At 37.4% G+C, this 22,432-nt stretch overlaps 1 pseudogene; it reads right to left on the minus strand.

Annotated features, from left to right (window-relative positions):
• Window positions 1–21,743: 21,743 nt before the first annotated feature.
• Window positions 21,744–22,432, minus strand: LOC141905751 (uncharacterized; annotated as a pseudogene).

The raw sequence follows: 22,432 nt of genomic DNA on the forward strand, positions 1-22,432 counted from the left end.
ATAATATTTTAGATTTATTTTCATTTGATTTATTTTCTGGTATGATAGGTTTATCATCGGAATCATCTTTATCATCAGAATTGAATTTTGATTTATATATTACACCGGAGAATATAATAATTGTGATTAACCCAATTGTAATATATAAGTAATTATTTCTTCCACTATTAGAAGAATTAGATGGATTATTATTTGAATCAATACCACCGTGTGGGTGCCGTACGGCATCATCAGATAATTTCTGTGATTCATTTATATCAGTTAATTTCTTTTTCTTAGCTTTTTTTAATTCTGATGATCTTTTACCTAATTCTCTTGCCCATTTAATTTGTTTCTCGGATCTAGCCTTTTTCTTAACGCTATCACTCATTTATTTTAGTTAATTTTTGTTCTGATTCATTTTCTGTTTCGACGTTTGGTTGTAGTACATCTGTTTCGTTCTTACCTGATTTATATTCCATAGGCTTGATATTCGAAAATGTTATAACTCCAGTAGAAATCAATGTCATAACCGATCCTAATTGAAATGAAGCATAACCGACCCATTTTTGTAATTCAGTCATAACTAAATAGTCATTTTTCAAATCATTATATAATTTATTTTCATCATCAATTGGTATTAACTGGTTACATAACTTAGAATAACATTTGACAATACCATTCGAAATAGAATCATTTATTTTAGATAATCTTGCCTCTTCATAAATCTTAAAATATTTTATTACTTTATCGGGTTTCATAGCATCTAATTCTTGAAAAGTTATTATTTTTCCCAAGAAATCCTTAGATTTCCCTCCAGCAATTAATAATTCAAGATGGTCCTTACAATATAAATAGTATTCATAATCAATATTACAATTAATATTATTTTCAATTTTGATTGGAATATCCTTATTATCACTAATGCCTAAATCATCTAATGTTTTTTCAATGTTGGTATTATTCTTATTAGATTTCTTTGACATTTATATAGGAGAAAAAAGCAAGAAAAATATTATAAGTATTATAAAATGATACTAGCTAGTTAAAGCTAAAGAATTCTAGTATTGACTACTGATACTAGCTATTTGAATTTAAAGAATTTCTATTTGAATCTATTCAAAATATAAAGTATTCTCTTTTTGAAAAGAAAATATTAAAAATATAATAGAATTCACTAGCAGTTGAAGTTATTGTTTTTTTATTATATTTTATTTAAATTAGGATCTAATATCTCACTACTATTGTCTATCACTGTGTGGGTGCTGTTTATGGCACCATCTATTAGGAGCAGTAACTATAACTGTCCAGATAAGTCATTTCGGATCCTTGATATCAAATTCCTCAACGTATCGTTCATTATTTGGATTATTGTTCCATTGATCAATAAATTTCTTTGCCTTTGTTAACTGTTCTAAATATAACGGTAAATCTAGTTTATTAGATTTGATTTGATTTTCTTTCTTTTCTAAAGGTCTTAAATTTTTCCAACCCCAAATAAGTTTTTTATTGTATTCATCATTCATGTTAAATTTAGATATTGGTAACACATGATCAATATGGTAATAATCCCCATAATTATCTATATTCATTTTATCATCAAATTGAAATATAATCCATGATTTGAGAAATTCATCTGAACAACCCAATAGATAAGATAGTGTTTCTGAATGTGTTTCTTTGTTGAATAATTGTGTTAATCTAGTCCTTAAGCATTGTTTCAATCTAAAATTAAGATCTGTTTGATATCTTTCTCTCATATATTCTGCCATATAATAATTATAATGTTCTATATTATCTTCTCGATATTGTTTAGTATATAGTTTAGTGCAAGTTTTACAGCAATATTGAAAACCATCTTTGCTAATCTTACGCTTACTAAATTCTGTTAAAGCTAATTTATCTAATTCACATTTAGAACACTTCTTGTAATATATGTTTATAACGCCAGTGTTATTTGTAATATTGATAGTTTGTGGTTGTTCTGGTTCCATTTATTATACGTATTTTTGCACGTTTGTAATAATGATTCATAATATCTCGGCGTCATAGTAACAACTGTAACAGCTGTGAATTTATAGATTTATTCCATAGCTCTGTACATTGAATGTATATAGGCTCAAATAGAATCATTTTCTAGTATAAACATCGGATCCTCAACGTATTGTTCATTATTTGGATCATTATTCCATAATTCAATAAATTTCTTTCCCTTTGTTAACTGTTCTGAATATTCTAGTTTCAATTTATTCTCTAAATGTGTTTTAGTTTTATTGTGTCTTGCTTTTTGGGATTTACGCTAGAATCCTTTTCATAATCTCATTTTCTTTTGTTTCTTCTCTTTTGAATTTTATATATTCATCTAAATTGCAACCATAGGCGACTGTGTGGATTCCATCATCTAAAATATATCTTTTATCATCAAATGGGTTTAGACTTATCTTCTCTATCTCTTCAATAAACATTTCGTGGTACTCAGATCTTAAACATTTCATTTTATGTTTTCTAACTTCTTCATTAAATATACAATTGATGTAATCTTTAAAATGAATATTCTTTTCAACAACGCTTTTGGTAATTCCTTTTAACTTTTTAGCTTCATGAGTTTTAGTTTTATAACTATACATTTTAGATCTAATACCAATGAACTCTATCATTTCTTCACCACCTAATTCATCCTTAAACTTCCCAGGAACTTTTTTATTATCATTGGTAAACAATTCATGATTTTTTGGATAGTTACTGAAATCAAAATGATGTTTTAATGTTTTTAAGTCATCAGTTATGTTATTAGTTTTTATCTTTAATATGTAACTGTCAGTATCGAAATATAAGATTTCTATATGCTTTTCTCCAAAATGAGGTTGTAATACATTATAATAGAATTCATACATCAATAGCTTTGAAATTTCTAAAACTGCAGCTCCAACATAAATTGGTTTATTAAATTTCATTGAAGTTCTTTTCATTTTAACTGCTGCTAAATTTTCATCAAATATTCTGTTACCTATAAACTTAGGATATGATTGTAAATGCCTTATCCTTTTACCATTACTAACTAACTCAATATCATTTCTATTTCTAATATTTTCACAAGTCTTACCATAGAACGCATTATTCATTAACTTAAAAAAATCTTTTTCAAAATCAGTTTTAGATTTAGTTCTCTGTGTAGTATTAAAATCTATATATTTTTCTAACCATTTAGATTGACTGAATGAAATATATCTATGTACTTTTTTTAATATCATTCCTTGTCTCAAATAGAATTTTAACATTCTATAATGTAGTACATAATTATATTTATCTTCTTGAGTTACCATTAACTTTTCAGTATGAATATGATTTTCGGGTTTAATTCTTTTTTGATAATTTGATAATTCTTCATGTTTAACAGTTTTATGTTCGGGACAATATGCTAGATTTCTAGATTTGAATTTAATATTTTCAGGGTATTCTAAATCTACAACAAAGAAGTAACCAGTCTCTGAATCATCTGCAATATCTAGGATTCTTTTCTTCCAATCAAATTTATCAATTTGTAAAACTTCAGTTATTTCAAACATCCCATAAGGTTGTGGTTCCATCATTGCCCAACCATAAAGATTATTTGCATCTATGTATAATAATTTATATCCGGGGTTATCATTTACATTGAAATATCTATCACCCAATACACCTGAAACACCTCCTCTTATAGATTTTTCAAATAATAGTAATTGATCTATATTTGTTAACAAATCCATTTTTATATCTGTAAATTTTAATCCACAATCCCATGTTAATCCTGGTGATGAATAACAATGACAAGGATCAATATTAAAATATTTTAGGTTTACATCTCTAAACCTTTCAAATATATCAGTTAATAATAATACATCTGATTTTAAATATAAATCTACTAATTGTCCATGATTTTTAATTTCGAAATGATTCCAAATATTCAATGTTCTATTATATACTTCATCTTTAACATATTCATTTTTTAATTCATCATAGAATTGTTCTTTTAATAATTCAGTTATATTAAAATCATTATGTGATTTATAAAATGAATATGGAATTGCTCCTTTATATCTCATTAATTGAAAATCATCATTATTTGGGTAATGTTGTTTTAATATTTGTAATTCATCATCAACTAATGATTTTGATAGATTGTCTAATGAACTACTTAAAAATCTATATGAATCTATAAATCTTAAGCATCCAAATTGGAAAGATATATAATTCTCAGATGTTTTAGCTAGCATTTTAAATTTATAAGTTGATACTTTGTCATCTTTTAATCTATTTGAATTTAATATTTCTATTTCATTATTGATTTCTTCTATTTTATGGCATAACTGTTTGATAAATAAATGTGCGTCATATCCTGATAAATAATGAAATATTACTGGAACAAAATTGATTTTCTTAGCTTGTAAGTTACAATTCTCATGCGCCGCGCCTCTAAACTTTCCATTCAAATGATCATGGTCTCTTACTTTTTTATCTTTATAATTGAATATCTTTTCACAATAATAACATTTATCTGCAAACACGAATTCTTCTTTATCTTCTTCTGTCATAATTATTTCTTTATTTGTATTCAATAATTTACTAAATCTTATTTCATATTCAATTAATAAGTCACAAAAATGATTGATAACATTTTCATTTCTATAATTATAATATTCACTTTCAATTAGTTCTACATAATCAGATTTTATATATAACCCGAAAGCTGCAGCTGATTGATGAATCTTTTTAATAGTATTTGTTTTTGGTGGTTCTTCTGAATAATCACTTTCATTAGAATTTAATTTCTTTCTTTTATAATATATATCTTTTCTATCTTTATCTGTTAATTCTTTATTTAATGATTCAAAATCTCCATATATTACAAATGGTACTTTATTTTTGTAATCATATTTTTTGAATTCTAATACTTTATCTTTTTCATTTGGTAAAACTAATTTACAATAATCATGATTATCACATAGTTGTTTATGATTTAATAATGCACTTTCAGTTCTGAATTTAGTTATACATTTTCTACATAGATATATTTTATTATCAAAATCATTTTCTGATTTGAAAAATAAATCAATACGTTTTATCCACATATAATGATTCTCATAATATAGTATATCTATAACATCCTTTGAATCATAATCTTTTGATAGATATAAAGGTTCCAATGTATAATGTTTTATGTTGTTACCTTTTGTATTTGGTAATTTGATTAAATCAAATACATTTATTCTTAAATTATTATCTCTTTCTATCTTTGGGATGTCTTTAATTATAACAGGATACTTATCTATCTTATAATTATTTTCAAATGGTTTATAATGAGTTAATCTAAAACTATGTGTAATATCTTCTGTTGGATGTAAACAACTTATTATAGCCCATAGAAAACATTTATCATCTTCATTTTGTACATTTATTACAGCATTAGTTTTAAATGGTAGTTTAATATAACTCAATGCTTCAATATCTGGTTCTTTATAATATGATACATTATTTTCATCTATTGGTTTTGATTTAGTTAACTTATTATATTTTGTGTTATAAACATGTAAAGTCATAAATATTATCTCATCAAATATTAAACCAGATCCTTCAAAATATTTCTCTTCTATTTTAGTTTTTACTTCATTATAACATTTATCTAATTTATCATCTATATGTTGTTTAGATATAATATGTTGTGAATGAGAATTTATATTATATATTGGTTTATCTTCAGATTTTATAAATTTAACTTTTGATGAAATACTAATTTTAGGGTATTCAACATCAGTTATTATTTTTATTATTTCTTTCATATTTTCTAAATGTTTTTTATTTTCTTCTATTGTTTTTCCTTTATGAAATTTAAACTCAATAGCGGCTGGCCCTATATCACTTTTAAATGCTTCGGTTATTTCTATATCTTTTTTATTATCTAATGAATTAATATAATTTCTTACATCTTCCATATATGGTCTTTTATTGTTTAATTTATTTTTTATTCTTTTAATTGTCTTCTGTTTCTTATCGTTATCATTATCAAAATAATCTTCACCTAAAATATCATTATTCTTATTTCTAATATGACTTATAGATTTTAAATGTTCTTTATAATATCTTTTATCACTGAATGATTGATTACATGTATCACATTTGTATGTTTCTTTTTCATTCTTTAATTCTTCTAATTTAGTTTCTAATATATCATCTTTATATTCTAGTTTCAATTTATTCTCTAAATGTGTTTTAGTTTTATTGTGTCTTGCTTTTTGGGATTTATCTATATTGATATTACATGTTGGACAGTAGTACTTATTTGCTTCCATTTTAATACTAAATTTTTTATTAAAATTGAACATAACACTTACCTCTCAACGCGTCCCACCACGTGTGAGTCCTACCACGTGTGAGTCCCGCCTATTTATACTACTCAACAGTGGGGGAAACCCAGCTGCGTGTTGAGACTTGTAAATTATGAGGCTTGTGATTGGCTAGTGTAATAGGGAATACTCAACTGTGATTGGATAGAGTAATACTCAACTGTGATTGGATAGATTAATAGTAAAATACTCAACTGTGATTGGATAGAGTAATAGGGAATATTCAACTGTGATTGGCTAATGTAGTTTTCTAGATGGGTTGTTCTAGAATCAACATGTAATACGCAATACTCAACGTGTTGAGGCTTGTAAATTATGAGACTTGTGATTAGATAGAGTAATAGGGGTTTAGTTGTTCTATATCAAAGGTTGAGAGGTTGAGGTTGATAAATTTTCCAAATGTTAAAATAATAATAATTTCTACTTGAATTAGGAGTGTACGCGACTAATTCAAGTAGAAATTATTGTTATTTTAACATTTTGGAAAATTTATCGACCTCGACCTTTCGACCTTTGGTATAGAACAACTAAACCCCTATTACTAATACGGTTCAAATCCAGAACAGGTATAAGTAGATCTGCGCAGAATCTGATCACGGCGGACTGGTATTTATCCGCCAATATTGGACTGCTAATCGTCGACTGATTTAACTCGTCGACAATGGCTACAATCCTAAATGTCGGCCGATTCTACTCGTCGACGGTGTCTACAATCCTGATTGTGAAAATCAACTGGGATCATTGGGCGTAAACTGTTTCAAATCCCCGCTGTAGAGTTCGCTGGGGTCGTGGGGCGTTAAGTGTTTCAAATATTCCCCTGTTGTGTTGTGTCTTCTTTTCGCGCCAAAATAATACACGGTACATGTAATAAGATTCAAGCCGCCGTTTATGATCGTTCATTTTTCTTCACACCAAGTAAATTTGATTATCCAAGTAAAGTGAGAGTGAGAACGAAAAACTTTGTATATTACTTTTTTATCCTTTGGGAATTCCCCATTTCTCTCAATCATTCACTCTACGCTACATCGGGCCTGTCTAAATTACCAGCTCAAACGATTGAATTGAATGGGAAAACGATGTTTTATAGTATACAAGTTGCGTTTTATTCTCTTAATTTATACAAATCTATGCAAATGCTACGGTAATCAATTTACAAAGTGAAGAAATTTATGACTACGGTATAATACACCCCTTGAGGGCTATTTCTGCCTATACTAGGCTAAGTATCAATATTTTTAGAATTTTCAAATAATCCGTATGATTTTGCTACGTCCCACTTATACGGATTGACTTATACGAGTTGTCTGTATATCTATCATAGCGATCTTTCCACGTCAAATGAACATTTAGTTTTGACAGAATATCTACGATAGCGATTTTGACGCGTCAATAATGAGTTATAACAGTATATCTACGATAGAGATTTGGTTTGGTCAGTTTATGAAAAATGATATTTGACGCGTCAAATTCAATCATTTGACGAACATTTTAACAAGTTGACATAACGAGAAAATTCGATGTTTAATTTTGACGGGTAAAAATTGAAATTAAAATCAATATAGATAAGGTGAGGAGGTATATCTTTTATTCGATTACTACAAAAACGTTTCGGCCTACAAGCCTTCATCAATTGAGAAATGAATTCGACGGTTTAAAAAACCATGAATAGTTGGTATGGGACATTAAACGCGCAGATTAAATCTAATTGGGCGAAAATCAAGGAATACAGCTAACGATAAGAAATTTTTTTCTCTGAACTATCCTGAGAATGTCCTCTCAGGATCGCGCTTAACAAATGCCGTAGAATCAAAAGATCTACCACTGTAACCACTTTGAAAAGTTCCGAAGATAAAATTCCTCTAGTTCTTACTATGGAAGCCCTGAGACGACATATGACGTAAAGTTCATAACTTCCTGAGTTCTCAAGTTCATGAGTTCCTGAGTTGGTTTAAATAGCAAAAAGCCTACGATACCAAAACATCGAACTTTAACACCCGAGTTTCAGGCTAAGACGATACTGATCAATGGCCAGTGATTAGTGACATGTTTAAGAGAGAAAAGCGCTTCCGCAACGCAACTGGCAGGTAACTCGGGTGGCTCTGATTTTTATCGTGGCAAGTGAGGAGGTTGACTCCGTTTAACCGGCGACTCGCTAGGTATCCGCTCGTGTTTACATGATAACAAAGTGAACAAACGCTCATTATTAAAATTTGTAAACATCTATTTATATTCCTTGAACCATCAACAACACATGGCTGATGATAGACTGGTTGCCGGTCTGCCTATAGGCCGAACTCTTTTATCAGATCGGAGAATCCGTTTGCCTCCAATCGTACTCTTTTATTGGCCACGTGACTTTTTGGAGTCTCCGAAACCTCCTTTCTGTCGAGGTGGTGTGGTTCGCATTTTGTGTGGAGCCAACCGGAGATTTCGGACGGAGACTTCGGAGGTCATAAAAGAGTACGCCCTAGTTGACTGCCAGTGCTATCCCACTAGATGGCAGGTGTGTCAGCCATCTAGCGCCGACACGCCCGTCAAAATCTATTTAATTTTCAGTGGACTTTCTAGATTTTTAGCCTCCCTTATCAGGCTCTTTTTCAAGACATCGAGTTCGACAGCAGTAGCACGGGCGGACGTGTTCGGATTGCTCGAGATTCAATTTTTTGTAGTTTCCCGTTCAAGTCCCCCGGATCACCACCGACTTTGCGTACCAAGGATTTCACGATGTGGTCACCATATCGAAATCTGGGCCGCGTAAGCCTCGGCAAGGACCTCGATAGGGCAGTATCAATGCCTATCACCACTGCTCCTGTAACCATCGAAGTAGGATTCAAAAGTTCATCTGCGGCTTCCACTAACTCTTGACTGTCAGGCCGTGGTGCAGTATCAGGCCGTTGCAGAATATCACATACGGCTCGACTGAATGCTCGCTTCTTTCGGATAACAGTAGAACTACATTTTACTCGGTCTAATTCGACGGCTTCCATTTTACTTTCTCAAGGGTTCACTATGAGGAAGAAACAACAATTAATTCATTTAATAAAATACGTGGGTTATATACCAAAAACGCCTCAGTATATACATATGACTGTATTCAATTTTGATCAACCAGTCTTCAAGTGTGTGATCGGTTTCCCTAGTGAGCAAGTGCCAACTTTCGTAACTGAACTATGCAGCACCTAGACAACCATTCGAGGGTACTCGAGAAACCAGTTGAGCTTTCTTTCTGCACGGGGGATCCCGAACCCAAGCCAACATTACTAAACCACTAACGGTAAGCACTGTTTGTCTACTTGACTGGTGACCTATTCATTTTCAGGGCCCTCGTGATCTCTCTACCCCTTTTCAGCCCGAATGGCTTTTGTTTCCAGATCCGGTCCACGTTTCCATCCAGACATCTTGGTCACTGGGAGCCACTAAGCGCACTACGTCCCGCTGCCATGTAGGACCCTTATTGCAGCTCGAGAGTGGAGTCGTACCGTCGTACCTATTGTCCCTTGTCTACCGATTCTCCGTCGGATTCACCTTGTTCTGAGGCGGTTTCCTCTATGGGCGGCAATCCCCGCCAAACAGACACTGAAGTCATCACGTGAAGGATAAACCCATAACGTGAAGTATAATGTAGTAACGTGAAGGATAAACTCATAACGTGAAGGATAATGTCATGACGTGAAGGATCAACTCACGTCATCAAGGATAAACCTATTGTGTCACCAGATGGCGTTCCGGTCAGAAATAGCCCGGCAACCAGTCTTAAATAATTTCGGTTTAAATGCAAATTCATTTTATTCATCATACGATTCAAATTCAATTCAATTCAAAATAACTCTATACGATTAAGAAGCGTCGTAGGTTTTACGGAGGACGAGTGGAGGTGAGAAAAGTTTATCTCGAAAAGTTGTGTATAGTATGTTGCCGGGGGAGTCCGATTGGACTCCAGCATTACAACGGCATCATTAAATAAAGTAATTGATGATTCTCTGTAAGTGTTGTCGGCCGACATATTTTGCGCGTAATTTTCCGCACCGGAAATAAAAATTACCTCCACTCCACCTTAGAAAAATACGCATTTTAACCGAAATTATTTTAGACTGGTTGCCAGTCTATTTCCGACCGGCGCGCCATCTGGTAATATAATAGGTTTATCCTTGATGCCATGCCTAGTGGAGGGAGGTTTGTTCAGGGAGACCTGGGGCTTTTCACCATCATCCACCCTTATTATGGCCGGTCTCCACCCGATAATCAATCACAGTGGGACCATGAACGGGCCATTCCACTGCCTATGGAATTTTGGGACCTCCCCGGGCTTGATATAGTGACTGTGTATAGCCAGACTCTGTCACCCACGTGATGTGTCATAGTATTGTCGCTGGTGCCGTTGGGCAACAGCCAATCTCCCCCTAACCGCATTATAGGCAGATTCAATTCGGCCTGCGACACCGGGCATATTATGTTGTGGAATGATCTGGCTCCGGGCTGCACACCATCAGATCAACCGGGAGACTCATTTCACGTCAAAATGTCAAAAGAATTGGGTCCCCAGTGTATTGATGACTGGACACTCGATCGTAATGCCATTAAACATCCAGGGAGGTGGTCATGTCATCCCAGTCTTTCCCATTCTCGTCAACTGTCACCGTCAGCATTGCTTTGATCGATTTGTTATCTGAATGTAGTCTCTCCGGGCAACCATATCTGCAGATCCACTCGTCGATGAGTAACCGTACCACTGTTTTTACTTTCTGGTTCCTTTTCGGCCAGGCTTCCGGCCACAAAGTGAATGCATCCTGCACAATCAGTATATACTGGGCGCCTCTTCGTGTCCTAGGGTTTATCGGCCCTATCACGTCGATATGCAGACGCTGGTTTGATCCTGCAAGCCACGTTGATCCTGCAAGAGTCGCAAGCGCCGAGTCAACCCTTGGTAATGGATGAGCGTCTTAAACAGTGGCTTCATCAAGTTTACGGTAGTCCACACAGAATATAAGTGAGCCATCTGCTTTCTTTGCGAGGACTATTGGGCTTGACCAAGCTCCATGTGACTCACGTATCAAACCCTGTTCGAGACGCTGATCAGTTGTGTCCGAAACAAATGTTTGCCAAAGAGGTGGTATCCGACGAGGGTTTTGCTTAATCGGACGAGTATTCTGGGTGTCGATTTTGTGTTCTGATAGGCCGGTGCGCCCCAGATCAAAATCATCTGCCGAGAACACATCAATGTTGTGCCGGATTACACTGATCAATTCCTTTTTGGTCGCCTCCGGAATCTCCATGTCAGCAATCCGCAAATCCTCTAGCACGGACTACACCTTTTCTTCAGGGATCAGTCTCTGTGTGACAAGACGGTCTTGGTCACTCACTCTTTTCGCCCTCATTAATCAGGGACAAGGTCAGGGATTCAATTGGGCTAAACCAGGCGATGGGTTGACCCCTTTTTAGCCCATTATAGTCACAGCGGGCTATTGAGCCCATTTTAGCCCACTTGGGACTTCAGTCACAGCGGGCTATTGCGTTTACCTATCGTCCGTTGTCCGTAGACGAAATCCAGTTATTGTGGGAAGTTTTGAAGACACTTCAAGGTAATGTCTTGATATTTGGTATATACATGTATCTACCCTAGACACATTTTCAGCCCAATAAATGGCCAAGTAGTTCCAAGATGGCCGACTGGCAGCCATTGTTGTTTGCCAAAATAAGCACTTTTTACACATTTTTGAAGATTTCGCGGGAAATTCAATTTGATCAATCTTTTGTTCTTTTGTATATATTTGTATCCCCAAGGACCATTAGGCATGAGAAAAAATTGCTTCGATCGGGCTCAAGATAGTCGCCCTAGGACCTTTTTGTGCCAAAAATGTCAATTTTGGCCTGAATTCTGAGTACTATAGCTTCCTACTGCTTTACCAATTTTCTTTGCAATTTGTGATGGGTATTCTTTGAAAAGGGATGTTTTCTACCTGTGACAGGCATTTTTGATCAGCCAATTATGACGCAATTGGCGGCCATCTTCCTGTCACCTGTACTCATTCGTAGGTGGAAAAAGTTTTTCCACATAATAAGGCCAGCCGTAGGCTGAGCCTATAATTACTTTACAAATATAGCGAATTTAAATGACATGGTTTCCAGAGCAAAGGCTATTTTACTGTGCAACTGAGCATATATTCATACAAATCATCCACTAAAGCATTATCCATTCTCCAAACACTACGTAGCTGAATTTTGAAAATAGGCCTCGTTAAAATTTATATGAGCTTTTTCGCAAATATCTGATCGCAAAAAAATTGGTTTTGAAAAGCCAATCAGAAAGCAAAGACTCCTCTATGATTGGCTTAGCCGCAGAAATCAGCAGGTGTTCACGTGAACCCGCGAAATGACCTCCCACTTGACCGAACAAGAAATGATTTGGTGTCAACGGAACGTCATCATCTGGGTTAGCCGACTGGTATGTTAACGGCCTGGAGTTAATCAGAGCTTCAGCTCCAGTAAATGCCGACAATAACTCTTCATCGTTCACGTCTGCGTTCCCCAGTATAGCGTATATAGCACGTTTCGCTGACTTGATCATCGTCTCATGGACTCCTCCAAAATGTGGTGCGAGTGGCGGATTGAAGTACCATTTTACACCTTGGTTTGCCGTTGTCCGTCTCATCTTTTCTTTGTCTAAAAGTGTCACCAATTCTTTGAGTTCGTTGTTGGCTCCAACAAAATTGGTTCTGTTGTCTGAGTTCATTTCTATTGGCAGCCCTCGTCGATTAACCATTCGGTAGAATGCATTCAAAAACGCATCTGTGTCGAAACCGAATGCGAGTTCTAAATGGACTGCTCTGCTTGACAAACATGTGAAAAGACACAAGTAACGCTTTTCTCTGCTCTTTCTGCGACCCTGTTTCGTGATGTATGGTCCACCAAAATCCACTGCTGTTCTCGCGAATGCGCGTATAGGCATCTTTACCCTAAGTTGTGGCAACGGTGCCATGACCTGTGTGGCAGCCTTAGCTCTTCGTTTCTTACATTTGCAGCATTCACGTTCAACATCTCGAATCACTTCTCTGGCGCTGATCACCCAGTATCGCGAGGATAAACTTGCCAACATTTGTACCACCAACATGATGGTATTTCTCGTGGTGGTGTCTTACTATCAACTTTGTTACGTGGTGATGCCTTGGTAATATGATCGGATTTTTCACATCGTAAGCTAAGAACTCTGCATATTTTAATCTTCCTTCGCATCTTATCAAACCTTCCTCGTCTAATCTTGGCTTTAAACTGAGGACTTTGCTGTTTGATTGTAAACTCTTTCCTTTAACCAGCAAGGAGTATTCTTCTTTGAATCCTTCGATCTGACATCTTCGAATTATCTCTTCTTCGATGTTTAGTAACTCATCTGCAGACAGCTCGCCTTCACTCCTCTCAGTAATCTACAATTGTCGATGAATCTGTGTACCCACGCATGAACGCGCAATAGACGATTACATTGTGAATATCGTTCTGGATTCAAACGCCAATCTTCGTCGGTTTCTTTAAGTTTGATAAGCATCGTGAATTCTGTTTCCCTTGAGATGAATTCTTTCTTCAGTCCTTGTTTGGCTACCTGGCTTGTCGCAACTCGATTCACTGGCCGTATCTCCATTGTGTTGGTCTGGTCTTACTTTGAATTTCACCGACTCTGTGTGCTATAAACGGTTTCTAATCCACCATAACACATCAAACTATCTGACCAAAAGATGACTTCTTTCATATTCATCTCGTAACCTTTAAACCTCAGTAATTCTTTAAACCAGTCGCAATCCTAGAATGGCTCCCATCATTTCAAGTCTTGGTATGCTACTAGAGATTAAAGGAGCTACTCGAGACTTAGCTGCGATCATTCGGCTTGAAACTTCGTCTGTACCCTTGTACGTGCACACCGCGTAAGTAATAGGAAAAGTAGGATTTCATACCAGAGGTCGTGAGGTCGAGACACCCCTCATCACCACAAATAATTTTTCCCCTTATAAATGGCAGATAGAAAAGCATTCTTAGCAACAATAAATAACAGAATTAAACCAGCAAAAAAAATATTTGAAATAAAAAAGCAATTGAACATAAAATATTGAGAATCCGAAATGACTTATCTAAGCAACTTGATTGATCGAGGCGCTGACGAGAACGGACGATTGCTCTGTAATACACATATACAGTGGGTGCGCGCAACAACAGCTGCGCGTGGATAGATCGATACAGCGAGGTGCTACCGAGAACGGTTATTAACACGCGTGCTATTACTGTAGTACAGCGATTGCGCGTCAGCTGTGCTCGGATAAATAGATGCTGTTATCTAAATTTATGGCTGAGAATACATTATTAAAACATAAAGAATTATGTGATAATAACGATTTTTGTAAATTAATAATGCCAACAAAAAAAGATTGTAAGCTGAAATTAACTAATCATAAATTTAAAAATATTGTTCCATTTGTAATTTATGGGGATTTTGAATCGTTGAATAAAGAATTAACTGATCAAGATAGAAAAGAAATATACAATGAAAAGCAATTTTTAAAATCAATATATAAAGGAAATGAATTAAATGAAGATATAATTCAAGATCCACCAATTATAAACACAATTAAAAAAGTTCATCAAAGAGCTGCCGCTTATGGAATTTACATAAAATCAAACTATCCTGAATTATATGAAAGTCAATATATTTCTCTTAGAGGTGAAGATGTAGTTAATGATTTTTGTAATAAAATAATTGAATTAGAAAGTGATTTTGCAAAATTATTAAACAAAAAAGAATACCATAAAAACTATTATTCATTAATTTGAAGAAATCTTTTTCAAAATCTGTTTTCGATATGGTTCTCTGTTGAGTATTAAAATCTATATAGAGATTAAATTGTTGTTACTGTGAAAAACGTTTTTATTCATTTGATAAAAAGTTAGAGATCATGATCATTTAAATTCAAAATATCGTGGAGCTGCTCATGAACATTGTAATTTACAAGCTAAGAAAGTTAATTTCGTACCAATATTATTTCATAATTTATCAGGCTATGATACCCATCTATTTATAAAACAATTATCGGGAAAATTGGGCGCAATTAATCAAGAAATAGAAGAATATAATGCTATGAATGGTGCAAATTTAAGAAAATATGATTTGAAACTATTAGCAAAGACATCTGAAAATTATATTTCATTACAATTTGGTTGCATTAGATTTTTAGATTCTTATAGATTTCTAGCAAGTTCATTAGATGATTTAGCAAAAAGTTTAGTTGATAATGATTTTATAATAACTCGACATTATTATCCAAATGAACAAGATTTTAAATTATTGAGATTTAAAGGTGCAATTCCTTATTCATTTTATAAAACGCATGATGATTTTAATGTAACAGAATTATTAAAAGAACAATTTTATGATCAATTAAAAGAGGACTATGTGAAAGATGAAGTTTTTAATAGAACGTTAAATATTTTGAATCATTTTAAGACAGAAAATCATGGTGAATTAGTAGATTTGTACTTAAAATCAGATGTTATGATATTGGCTGAGATATTTGAAAAATTTACAGAAGTTAATTTAAATCATTTTAATGTTGATCCTTGTTATTGCTACTCTAGTCCCGGTTTAATTTGGCAATGTGGTTTAAAATATACTAACGTAGAATTAGATTTATTAAAAGAACCAGACATGGTTTTATTATTTGAAAAATCAATTAGAGGTGGAATTAGTGGTGTTATGGGAGATGATGAATACAAATTATTATATATTGACGCCAATAATTTATATGGTTGGGCAATGATGCAACCTCAACCATACAAAAATTTTATATTAACAGAAGTTGAAAATGATGATAAAACTAATTGGGAAAGCGCAATTATGAGTTTAGAAGATGAAGCACCAATTGGTTATTTCTTTGTTGTTGATTGAGAATATCCTGATAACATATAGTTTAAAACAAGAAACTTACCATATTGCCCAGAACATTTAACCGTAGATGATAGTTATTTAAGTGAATACCAGAAGAAAATAAAACCGAAAGATCAAGTTTTTACAGAGAAATTGATATTAACACAAAATAATAAATATAACTATATTGTTCATTATAGAATTTTAAAATTTTATCTAAAACAGGGAATGAAATTAAAGAAAGTACATAGATATATTGAATTTAATCAATCGAAGTGGTTAGAAAAATATATAGATTTTAATACTCAACAGAGAACCATATCGAAAACAGATTTTGAAAAAGATTTCTTCAAATTAATGAATAATAGTTTTTATGGTAAAACATGTGAAAATATTAGAAATAGAAATGATATTGAATTAAGTAGTATACAAAATAGCGGTTCTGGCGCAGCCCGACCCTGGTTCTGGCGCAGCCCATCCTTACCCCGGTATACCGTGTACCCTCGCATAGCTTTATCTCCACCGAAATACCCTAAGAAGACAACCCCTGTGGACCGCGGTTCTGGCGCAGCCCATCCTTACCCCGGTATACCGTGTACCCTCTCAAAGCTTTATCTCCACCTAAATACCCTAAGAAGACAACCCCTGTGGACCGCGGTTCTGGCGCAGCCGATCCTTACCCCGGTATACCGAGTACCCTCTCAAAGCTTTTTCTCCACCTAAATACCCTAAGAAAACAACCCCTGTGGACCGCGGTTCTGGCGCAGCCCATCCTTACCCCGGTATACCGTGTACCCCCTCAAAGCTTTTTCCCCACCTAAATACCCTAAGAAGAAAACCCCTGTGGACCATGGAAAACACGCCAAGGGGCCGGCAAACCCCCTCCGGCCCCTATAAACCAACAGCTATAATGCACATACGACAAAGTGTTATTTACATAGATATTTACAGTATATACAAGTATGTGAAAGGCTCTGACCTGGAATTCACCTCTTAAGCTGACGCTATTAGCGGTGCGCTGCGACCTGATTGTCACTGATTGCGAAATAGCCTAGAAAGTTCTATGCTGACGCAGAAGCCGGCAAACAACCAAGACATCGGCAGGCAACCAGAGCCATGTCCCTTGGACATGGCCAGGCCCGGCCAACACTCGGCGTGTGCCGACTTCTGACGAGGGGCCCCCAAAAATTTCCATTTAGAGACATACATTTCTCATATATGCGAAAGCAAAATGGACAGTGCGGTAAAAAGTCTGACCGATTTACTTCGAGACGGGCAGATTACAGTCGCAACACAAGCCGATGCCATCAACCAGTTGACCCGCAGACCGACGCCACCTCCGAGAAAGCCAAAACCCGCCCCCAGAAAACCCAAGTACAAGGTAGAAAACATTATACCGGACGATGATCCGATTTGGGATGAGATTCTACCGGAGCCAGAACCCGCGTTTCATAGGGCCCCGTTTGCTATCCAAAATTATCTGAGGGCCTGGGTTTTGAGGCCAGTCACCGATGTGACTGATCCGTCGATATTCTTGCGCGAACAGCAGAACAATGTAAGGGAGAAGTTAGTCGAGGAGATCATTGACCTTAAGGGTGTAAAATTCTCCATTGCTCTGCGGGTTTCGTTGAGGAAGGAGAAGAACGACGGCACCTATGCGCACGTCGAGCCGCCCTTCTGGTCGAAGCAATACGTTCTATCGAAGGCGGCTAACATAAATGAGGAGTTGGGTAAAGCTGAAGCTAGGGTTTTACAAAGTATTGAGAATTATATGAGAGAAGGTTCCGGATGGGCTGTAGAGAGGGGAGTCGAACTATTCCTGAATATCGCCAGATATCAACCGTTGAGAGGCGGTTCTTATATCGACCTCCCCGTCACAGTCAAGAGAAGACACGCCGTCGTAAATGTCAAAAATAGAGATGATCACTGCCTTAAGTGGTCAATACTGGCCTCGAAATACCCCGTAGAGAGAGACCCCCAGAGGCCATCGAAATATGCGAATCACTGGGACCAGCTTGACTTTACAGGCATCGATTCACCGACACCATTGAGTCAGATTCCTATGGTCGAACGACAAAACGGACTGGCAATCAACGTGTTCGGGTATGACAAAGGCGTGTACCCATTGCATATCAGCGATGGCCCGGCCCCCATTCCTAGAATTAACTTGCTACTCGTAGAGAGCGGTGAGAAAAAGCATTACACATGGATCAAAGACCTCAATCGCCTGTTGTTCACCAAGAGTAATGCAGCTATCAATGTGAACCCTGACCCCCCCTAGTTCATCCATCGCCAGGATTTCGACGTGAAAATTGGTGGATCCTGAACGAAGACTTTTTTAGTAATTAACGAATCTCTGGCGAACCCAAAAGAAATGGGTGTCGTATCTCTATCGAATGCGTGACGATTATGTATTCATTGAGCATCGAATGTCTGGCGGATTCCAATCTAAACCTACTTCGAAAGTCTGACGAAAAGCGGTTTGATATGCGGTTTGAACATACGGGACATATAGTCAGTTTACCTTCCGTTGTTACGCTCCCGATCGGATATGTCGCTTCACTAAAACGTCAGGTCGCCAGAGCCTCTATATCGTGGGAAATTCTCACAGAAGTTGTCACATTTAATTGTTAGCTTAGCATTATTTATCACTTCAATCTTCATTAAAATAAACAGCATAAGTTCTATTTCAACTCTTTGGAGCTATTATATTACATGGTTCCCCTAAAGCCCAAACCAGCCACTTGACTGGTATTTCTTTTACAATGAAGTTTGATCTTGGAAGAAACATGACGTTGCTTCATCTATCATGTCTGCAGCATGTCACTGCTGTTTCAAAAGGCTTATAAAATGAGTTAAGTTTTGTTAAGATTTTATAGTTTTAATAAAAGAAATGAAATTAATAAACATGCTACATTGTGTCGAATACCTGGCGTATTGTATTTCTTAAGGAAATCTGTCTAGTGGAAAGCTGTCGAAGCCCTGACGAGGTTATTCTATAAAAGTGACGAAAACCTGACTAATGTCATCTATGGTAATAGTGATAATCTGTCGAAACCTGAGCGGAAAGATTTATGGTATGTGTCGAATTGGAGTCGAATGTCTGAACTAGGGGGGGGGGTCAGGGTTCACATTGATAGCTGCATAAGTTTGAAGGGAGGAAACACTTCTGCAAGCGGTGCCTTCATTGTTTCACCAGAGAAGATCTCCTGGAGAGGCACAGGTCAGATTGTCGAGGAGTCAACGGACGTCCAATGCGTACCAGTATGCCCTCGGAGGAGGACAAAGTGTTGCGGTTCACCAATCATTACAAGCAGCTCAAGATTCCGTTCGTCATCTACGCCGACTTCGAAGCCATTACAACCAAATTCGAGAGCCCCGGAAGGAACCCGAACCAGAAAGGTAGCGAAAAGACGCTGCGGCGGTATTTCTTCAGCACCTCCAAGGGGAAGAGGAGAAAATCAAGGGCGTGCTCGCCCATCCCGCGCCTATGGTAACTACTCGGGAGGAGCAAACGTCATTCGAGGAAGCGGAAAATTGCTACGTATGCGACAAACTACTCTATGAGGATCGAGTCAGGGATCACGATCACATAACGGGTGACTACCGGGGCCCGGCCCACAACGAGTGCAACCTCAAGTTGCGACTGTCCGCGAAATACACGCCTATACCGGTCGTGTTTCACAACCTCCGCGGTTACGACTCTCATCTCATCATGCAGACAATCGGTCGGACTGAAGGAAAGATAACGTGCATCCCGAATAACATGGATAAGTACATCTCATTCAGTCTCGGTAATTTGCGGTTCATCGATTCTGTGCAGTTCTTGCTGGCCCCACTTGACAGACTGGTTGCGTCAGCCGCTAAGGAGAGCTTTACGCTGACAGCCGCGGCCGAACCTGTACCCGAAAAACTAGAGCTGTTACTGAGAAAGGGCGTATACCCATACGAGTACATGGACAGTTGGGAGAAATTCCAGGATACCCAGCTTCCGTCAAAAGAAGCCTTCTACAGCAAGCTATCAGAGGCGGGAATCAGCGATCAAGACTACGCCCACGCGCAAAAGGTATGGGCCACGTTTCAGTGCCGTACTATGGGTGACTACCACGACCTCTATCTGAGGACCGATACGGTTCTTCTCGCCGATGTATTCGAGAATTTCAGGTCCACTTGCGTGAAGCAGTACGGCCTAGATCCTGCACAGTATTACACCAGCCCGGGTCTTAGCTGGGACGCTCTACTTAAGAAAACAGAGGTTAAACTAGAGCTCTTATTGGACTACGACCAGTTCTTATTCATCGAAAAGGGTCTGCGAGGTGGCATTTCCATGGTCAGCAAACGCCACTGCAGGGCCAACAATCCTTTGGTTCCCGGTCACGATCCAAAGAAGCCGACGACACACATAATGTACCTTGACGCGAATAACTTATATGGCTAGGCTATGTCGCAACACCTGCCTACGGGCGGATTCCTGGAATACCCCAGGGGGCTGCACGACTCGCACAACGAGTACCCACTGGCACCGGAAAGGCTAAAGGTTCAAGAAGCATTGGATGTCGCAGTACCAGCAAGATCTGTTAGGAAGACTGGGGGGTTCGACCGAAACGGAAAAACTGGTGCCTAATCACCGCAACAAGGAGAGATACGTCGTTCATTACAGGAACCTTAAGTTGTACCTGGAGCTAGGACTGAAGCTCACAAAGATTCATCGCGCCCTCGAATTCGACCAATCGCCGTGGATGGAGCCGTATATAAGACTGAACACAAAACTAAGAAAACTAGCAACCAGCGACTTCGGGAAGGACCTGTACAAACTGATGAATAACTCCGTATTCGGCAAGACCATGGAAAATCTTAGACGCAGGGTAGACGTGAAGCTTGTCAGATCAAACGAGGAAGACAGGTTGAGGAAGTTGATAGCCAAGCCGAACTTCGCCAGGTCCAAGGTGTTTGACGACGATCTTGCCGCGCTGCACATGTACAAGACTAATCTGTACCTGAATAGGCCCATTTACGTAGGGATATCCATGCTCGATCTCAGCAAGCTGCTGATGTACGACTTCTACTATAACCACATGCAACAGGTATACGGCGATCGTACTCGATTGATGTACACTGACACCGACAGTCTCCTGCTAGAGATTGAGACGGAAGACATCTACGAAGACATGGAATCGAACAACGACCTTTACGATACTAGCGATTACCCGGGAAATCACCCGCTGCATAGCAACGTCAACAAGAAGGTTCTAGGTAAGATGAAAGACGAGTGCGCGAGGAATGTCTGTTCCAAAAGAAGGTCTTCCAGCACGGAATGAATATGCTGAGAAGCGAGGGTCACAAAATGTACGGCCTGCGTATGACAAAGCAGAGTCTCAGTCCCTTCGACAGTAAGAGGTGGATCGCCGACGATGGTATCGCTACGCTCGCTTACGGCCACAAAAATGCCAGGACTCCGTTGGACGAGTACGTTGAGGAATTGCTCAACGAACTTTAGATCGCAGGCTGTACCTGCTATTCGAGGGCATTACCGCTTCGGGTGACAAACCCTCCTTGTGCTTGATAGTCTGCTTTATCTTGTGCTCTTTGTCGGCTACGGACACAGCGTCTACCGTCGTCTTCTCTTCAGCTGGAGGTATCACTAGTTGCAGATCGTCCAACCTAGCTGATTCTCCATTATCGAGGACCCCTTTTAAGCCTTCCACAGACGCGAGGGAGTGCACTGTTTGGCCCCATATCTGTTTGTAACCCTTTTTGAACACGGGTCTTTTCAGCTTTTTCCTTACACTGTCGCCTGGCTTGAACGGGCTCTCAGGGGGTTCGGATTTGCCGATATTTTCGAACAGTAACCTTTCTTCATTTCGGGATTCTCCGGCCTATTCGGGAGTCATATCTGAAATACCCCCGTGAGGTGTAGCGTTGTAGCCATCTACGTAATCTTGCAAACGATCGTACCACACGACGGTTTCTCTTTGGTGAAATCCTTGAAAATGATCTCCTTTATCGTCCTAGACAGCCTGTCGATGATGCCAAGCGCTTTGTGGTCGCCAACTTCAACAGTCCTGTGTTCAATTCCCCGCGTCCTAAACATTTCTTGCATCGGTTTGTTTAGAAACTCCGATCCGGAATCGGTGACTAACAGAGTCACTTTCTCCTCGCCGAGACCTTCCAT

This window comes from Tubulanus polymorphus, chromosome 1 (assembly GCF_964204645.1).
Source record: "Tubulanus polymorphus chromosome 1, tnTubPoly1.2, whole genome shotgun sequence".
Taxonomy (NCBI): Eukaryota; Metazoa; Nemertea; class Palaeonemertea; order Tubulaniformes; family Tubulanidae; genus Tubulanus; species Tubulanus polymorphus.